Source organism: Bos indicus x Bos taurus, chromosome X, assembly GCF_003369695.1.
Source record: "Bos indicus x Bos taurus breed Angus x Brahman F1 hybrid chromosome X, Bos_hybrid_MaternalHap_v2.0, whole genome shotgun sequence".
Classification (NCBI taxonomy): Eukaryota; Metazoa; Chordata; class Mammalia; order Artiodactyla; family Bovidae; genus Bos; species Bos indicus x Bos taurus.
Genome location: NC_040105.1, coordinates 141,630,896 through 141,637,354, shown reverse-complemented (window position 1 = coordinate 141,637,354; position 6,459 = coordinate 141,630,896). Strand labels below are relative to the sequence as shown.

At 48.2% G+C, this 6,459-nt stretch overlaps 1 long non-coding RNA gene across 1 annotated transcript; it reads left to right on the top strand.

The window, feature by feature from the left end:
- The first annotated feature begins 1,255 nt into the window (after nt 1-1,255).
- On the top strand, nt 1,256-5,486 carry LOC113887077. The gene is made up of 2 exons (XR_003509650.1): nt 1,256-1,685; nt 4,932-5,486. It is a non-coding gene; the product is annotated as an uncharacterized LOC113887077 (long non-coding RNA).
- Nucleotides 5,487-6,459: the final 973 nt, after the last annotated feature.

The window sequence follows — 6,459 nt, the reverse complement described above, 5'->3', positions numbered from 1 at the left end:
TGTTTGCATATTTTGAAAATTAAGCTCTTGTCAATTGCATCATTCGCGAATACTTTCTTCTGTTTCATAAACCTATGGACTTTCGTTTTCTTTATGGCTTCCTTTGCTGTGTAAAAGCTTATAACTTTACTTTTTATTCTTTTCTTATTTGTGTTAATAGCCTTTTCTTTTTTGCTTAGAGAAGTTCCTTTAATATTTCTTGTAAATCATGTTTAGTGGTGTTGAACACTTAGCTTTACTTGTCTCTAAAAGTCTTTATCTCTTCTTCAACTCTGAATGATAGCTTTTCCAGGTAGAGTATTCTTTGCTGTAGATTTTCCCCCTTTGGTCACATTAAATACACTCTGTCACTTCCTCTGGTCATCAGAGCTATATGCTCCAGGAGTGCTTTCTATATGGGCTGCATGAGCCCTTCCATTGTGGTGGGCTGAGTACCATGGGTGGACCCCTGGTCTGGTGGTTACCAGGCATTGCCTAGTGCATAGGCTGCTGGCCCACCGGTGTTTGGGGCTGTGTCCTGGGACCTCTGGTGGGCAAGCGTGGTTCTTGGGTGACTGGGGACTCAGAAGCTCCTATGGCAAATGACTTGTTGCTGAGTGAGGCTGTGACCCTGCCTGGCTAGCGGCTTGGTTTGGGGTGTGCCAGGATTAGTGCCAATAGACTGGGGGGAGGGCTGGGTCACAGTACTAATAATCTAGAGGGAGGATTTCAAACTGGCCCTTGCCAGCAGCAGAGTGCTCACGGTCCAACGAGCACCTTAAAATGGCTGCTGCCAGCATCTGTGTCCCCAGGGTGAGCTGTAGTTGTTTCCTGCCTCTTTAGGAGATTCACCAGATCAACAGGTAGGTCTGACCGAGGCTCCTTTCAAATCACTGCTTTTGCCCTGGGTCCCAGAGCATGTGAGACTTTGGGTTCACCCTTTCAGAGTGGAGTCTCAATTTCTCACAGCTCCAGGTCTCCTGAAAGGAAGCCCTGCTGGTCTTCAAAGCCAAATGTTCTGAGAGCTTATCTTCCCAGCACAGGACCCCAGGCTAGGAAATCTAGTGTGCTCAGACCCCTTGCTTCTTGTGGTGAATCTCTTCAATTATAATTGTCCTCCTGTGTATTGGTTGCCTGGTGGCTCAGATGGTTAAGAATCCACCTGCAATGCAGGAGACCTGGGTTTGACTCCTGGGTTGGGAAGATCCCCTGGAGGAGGGCTTGGCAATCCAATCCAGTTTTCTTGCCTGGAGAATCCCCATGGACAGAGGAGCCTGGTGGGATCCAGTCCATGGCGTCCCAAAGAGTGGGACACAGCTGAGCGACTAAGCCCAGGACATATGGGTTGCCGACCTGTGGGTGTGAGTCTTGACTATACCCCTTCTCCACCCTTCCTGTCCATCTTATTGTGTCTCCTTCTTTATATCTGTAGCTGTGGAAGATCTTGTCTGGACATCTTTCAGGTCATTCTCATCAATAGCCTCTCTGTATATAGTTGTAATTTTGGTGTGCCCAAGGGAGGAAGTAAGCTCAGAGTTTTCTTATGCTGTTATCTTGGCTACTCTCTGAGTAAATATCTTAAATAGTGAGAAATGTACAACATATATTTCATTTCATGCATAATGTCAAATGCTGAATATTTGTAATTCTTCCCCCTCAGACAGGAGCTTGCAAGATGCATGGGAGTGACTGAACATAGAATACTGGTGAGTAAACAAAAAAAGCACTTTGGCGTAACAGCCATTCTAAAACCCACTTCAGGAACTGGATACCTTATCCTGGACATTCTCACTTTGGTTTGTGTTTGTAGCCTGCATTATGTTTGGGAAATAAGATTGGAACTTCTGGGACTTTGGGGCCAGAATAGATAACCTCTTCAGTAAAGTAAACTCCTTCTAACACTGATTTCCTTTAGGGGGCAATTCTCTGTGGACTCATGTTGGGACTGAGTCTGACTTGGGAATTATTTAAATTAATGCACCAAATAGCTGGGTTTTAAGGGGGTCCACCCCTTGAGTGGCAACTCACTCCAATATTCTTGCCTGGAGAATCCCCATGGACAGAGGAGCCTGGTGGGCTACAGTCCATGGGGTCACAAAGCGTCAGACACGACTGAGCGACTAAGCATTCAAGGGTCCAAGTATAGTAAATTATTTAAAATATTTAAGCCAGGCATCAGCTCTTTCTGCAAGGAGTGAATTTTCAAGTATTCAGCCATTTGGGCAAGGGAATAATTCACCTCAGGAAGCAACATATGAGCAACAAATGTACGTTTAGTTTAGCTGAGACTGATGGGGAGGGGCATGATTTAAAATCCCAAGTGCCGGATCCTCCTGCTGTTGTTTTTGTGTGTTTGGTAGAGCAACGCAGGAGACACAAGAGACATGGGGTCCATCCCTATTTTAGGAAGACCTCCTGGAGTAGGAAATGGCAACCTGCTTCAGTATTCTTGCCTGGAAAATACCGTGGACAGAGGAGCCTGGCAGGCTCTGTGGGGTTGCAAAGAGTCAGACACAACTGAGCACACACATACTCACACTCACAACAGTGTAGAGTTTCAGCTGTAAATTTTAATTTTCTCAAATTGTTTGAAGTGCAGCCTGAAAACATTGCTAACAAAGTAGGTTGTGCATTATGATGGAGATGAAGGAAAGGTTTGCAACCCTTAGGAATTTCTCTAAATATATATATTTTAAAAAGTTGAGTAAATTTCCACTGACCTAGAAAGGTGAGTTTGAGAAAATTGGACACTATTACTATATTTATTGGAGATACTGCATATATGCAACATTATGAAACTACCAGATGTATGAGTGAATGTTATTTTGAGCAATTTCTAATGTCTAAGGATTTTTTTCTGCCCTTTTCATACTATTTTCAGGGATTGGTTTTGAAGAATTTCTCTCTGATGGCCCATGGTCCATGGCTCTCAACCATGGACTTGTGTTAATTTGTGTTAACATTACTTGTGTTAATTTGAAGTACTTGCCCATTTACCTAGATGGTAATGACTACTTGGTACCTCCAGGCACAGAAACTGAATATTTGTTCTTAGAACAGAGTAAGTTGTATCAAGGGAATATTTTTTTAAAGTATAAAATTAAGAAAGGAAGGAAGAAAAATCAGGAAGGTTTTATTATTTGCTTTGCTGCAGAGTCCCTGTGTGAGGGCAGTGAAGGATGCGGGCTGCAGACCTGGTCGGGGTGGGGGTGCGGGTGGGGGTCTGCAAAGCAAGGCTGGGAGCCCGAGGCCAGGGGCTGGGCTCACAGTCAGGTCTGGCCAGGGCTTGGGAGGCCCAGGCGTCTGCTCTCTCATGAAGACAAAGCAAGTTCACTGGGAAAGAAAACCTGAAGTTTTGGTGACATGCTTCTCCGGGGTTTACATACTGGTCTCTTAGTGGAATTCTGAAGGGGAAAAGGACCCACAGGAAACAAATAAGGGAAAAGAGAGAATGTTCCCATCTATTTCCAAATTCTGTGGCACGAATTTCCCAAAGAAATATTTAATGCACACCTCCCCTTGTTTTCACATACAGCAAGAGTTACTCTATGAAAGCAGTACTGGGAATATGGAAGTAGTAGCCACCAGCACTTCAGTTAGCCAGTTTTGCATTTTGCTTATCTTTATGCAGATTTGATCCCTGGTACACTCTATCCCCCCCTCCAAAATGAGCTCTATTAATGTGGCTCCTTAAGACTACCTATTCATGCATCAGAAGGGCCCAGATACTAAGATGGGAGAGGAAAAATGAGGCAATAGAGAGAGGAGGCCTTTGGTTTCATGTAAAACTTGCAGAGTGAAAACATCCAAAAACATTAAATATGATGTAATTCCAACAAGTGGGATGCTGAGGGAGCAGTGGCACCCACAGCACAGGTTTTTCTTTCAGTTGTTGAAAGTTGGCTCATATTTCGGAAGGAGCCATTTTGTGAATCCTGACCCACGTGTTTGTCAATTCTCTTCCTAATATGCAGGTTGCATGCTCTTGCCTTAATCCTGAGGGGACAATGAGGCTCTCCTGGTTGAGAGGCAGCGCCTAGAGAGCAGGGCTGTGCTGGGCACGAGAGACTCTGGTCCAAGGTCCTGCAGCCGCACCCAGAGCAGAAGGAGCTGACTGGGTCCTGAGCCTGGGCAAATTTGGAGGGCGGGGCAGGGTGGAGAGTGCAGAGCTGAGAAAGGCAACAGTGGTTTCGTCCTCCCCGCCATCTCTTGGCCGGCCGAGATTTTAAGAATGTTAGTCACTTTGGGCCAACTTTGTTTCACGGACAGAGGAGCCTGGCAGGCTGCAGTCCATAGGGTCGCCCAGAGTCGGACGGACTGAAGCCACTAAGCAGCAGCAGTCTAAACCTCTCTGATCTGCAGTCTGGTACTGAGGCTGTGTCCAGGGCTTCCACTCCACTGGTGTCAGCAGACGAACCACAGAGTCCCTGGGCCCCCACGACCAAACCTCACTGACAACACCAGCTCTGTCTCTATAACCGTCGCAGCAGTCCCTGAGGACAGCTTTTATTTACAAACCCAGCCCGTGCCTATTGATTATTTACTGTGCACCAAAGATGGGTCATTCAAAATGGGTCCCGTTCCTCTCAGTATGATTTTAAAAGGCACCCACTTTATCATGTGCTCAACTTCCCCCACCACGAAGGTGCGCCTGCCTAGTGAGTGGCGTTAGTGGCACGAATAGTAATAGGTGGGAGGAGAGACAAGGCGAGAAGCCAGTCCAGACCCAGGCACATCATCAGTGCTCACTTGCTGGGGGTGGGGGGTAGGGGGGGCTGATGGGAGGGCCTTTAAGTAAATGTCCTAAAAAATTTTAACCAGAAGGAAATAGCTTCTTCTCCTGGTGTAGTTTCCCATCTTCAAGTCACCAAGATTTCCCTGCTCCGTTTTTTCCTGTCTGACATTAACTGGTCCATGTACTAACCCAGCCCCCTTTTTCTCTCTGACTGGAGGTGTGGTTTAAGCACAGAAGGACCAGGTGGAGGAAATGTCAGAGAGCACTGAGGTTCAGAGATGCGCCGCCCCTGCTCCCGGCCCACCGTGTGGTCAGCAACAGGGGTGGACCCTGCAACACCGTCCTCGTTCAGGAGCCGGATTGGGTCTGGGTCCCTCTGGAGCCGATGCCCCTGGACGTGATGCCCTTGCCGCCCGTGCCCCCCTTGATGCCACCCGTGCCACCCTTGATGCCCATGCTGCCCTTACCCCCTCTGTTTCTGCCTCCTCTGCCCTGGATTCTACCAGCCTCCATTCACTCCGGCTGCCCTCACGGCCTTGCCTGGTCCCCTACCACCGGTGGCCTTTCTGTAGCCCCGTTTCCTCTTGAATGGTCTCCATGACAGCTTTGTCGAAAGTGCCTTTGAGCCAGATTGAAGTTCTGATACCTCAGCATCAAGCACACAGGGCCTGCCAAGTGCCTGCCAAGTGTCTTACATACACATGCTGAGTCACTGACCCACTATTTTAGGGCCCGTTTTCTGTGTTTTCAATAAAGTAGTGAATTCTCTGCATATTTGTTCTGTGTGTCACATGGGGTTAGTGCATCTGATGGAAACTGCTGCTCCACAGTCACCATCAGTAAGCCACACACATCTCTGAAGTTTCCCAGGTGCCCAGGAGGGGTGTACCGAGACCCATCCATTCTCTTCAACCCTCATCTCCAACACCCGTCCTTCCCCCACCCTGCACCATTGGGAGCACCTAGATGTGCAAGACGGGTCGCTTGAGTCTTCAAGGGAGGAGAATGTGTTCCAAAGCAGGCTTGAGCCACATTCATGGTGATGAGGTCAGAGGCAAGGACCCCAAGGGCCACTTCTACAGGGGCTGCTCATAGGGCTTTATGGAGGAGAGGGAGCTGGGTGTTCATCTGGTTCTCTCCCAGTTCTGTTCACCACCTTCCCTTTTGCGGAGGATATGCGGGGTGGGGTGGGGGCACAGATAGAAACCACTCTAGCAGGAGGGGGAGTTCCTGGCTCTGTAGAGGAAATGCAAGAGGAAACTCTGTCTAGGCCAGTGTGAGACTTTCCAGTCTCCCTCCCTTCTCCCAGAGGTGGAAAGCTTAGCCCTCCTTCCCCAGCTCAGAGTTGATCATGTGGCCTCCAGATATATTTTGTCACCTTCAACATCCTGGGGAGAACCTGGGTTCCAGCTAATTTAACACTGCAAAGAAGGCTCTTGGTTGAGTGCTGCCTCAAGCCAGGAGGAGTGGTCCCTGAGCACTGATGCAGTATAATCACATTATTTAAGAGAAGCAGGAAGACCTTGCCTTTCTTCTTCAAATGGAATTCCCAGGTGGAAACCGCCCAGGAAAGGGTATGTGAGGAAGAAGGAGAAGGCCATCAGCCAAATTCCCCTTGTAGCTGGGGGTTGGGATCGAGGAGGGGATCATTTGCTGGCAGAGGAAGAGAGTCTTCTCCAGTTGCCTATCCCAGAGGAAGGAGGGACTAAAGAATGGGGAGGGGGAGTGTCCAGGCCTAGAACCTT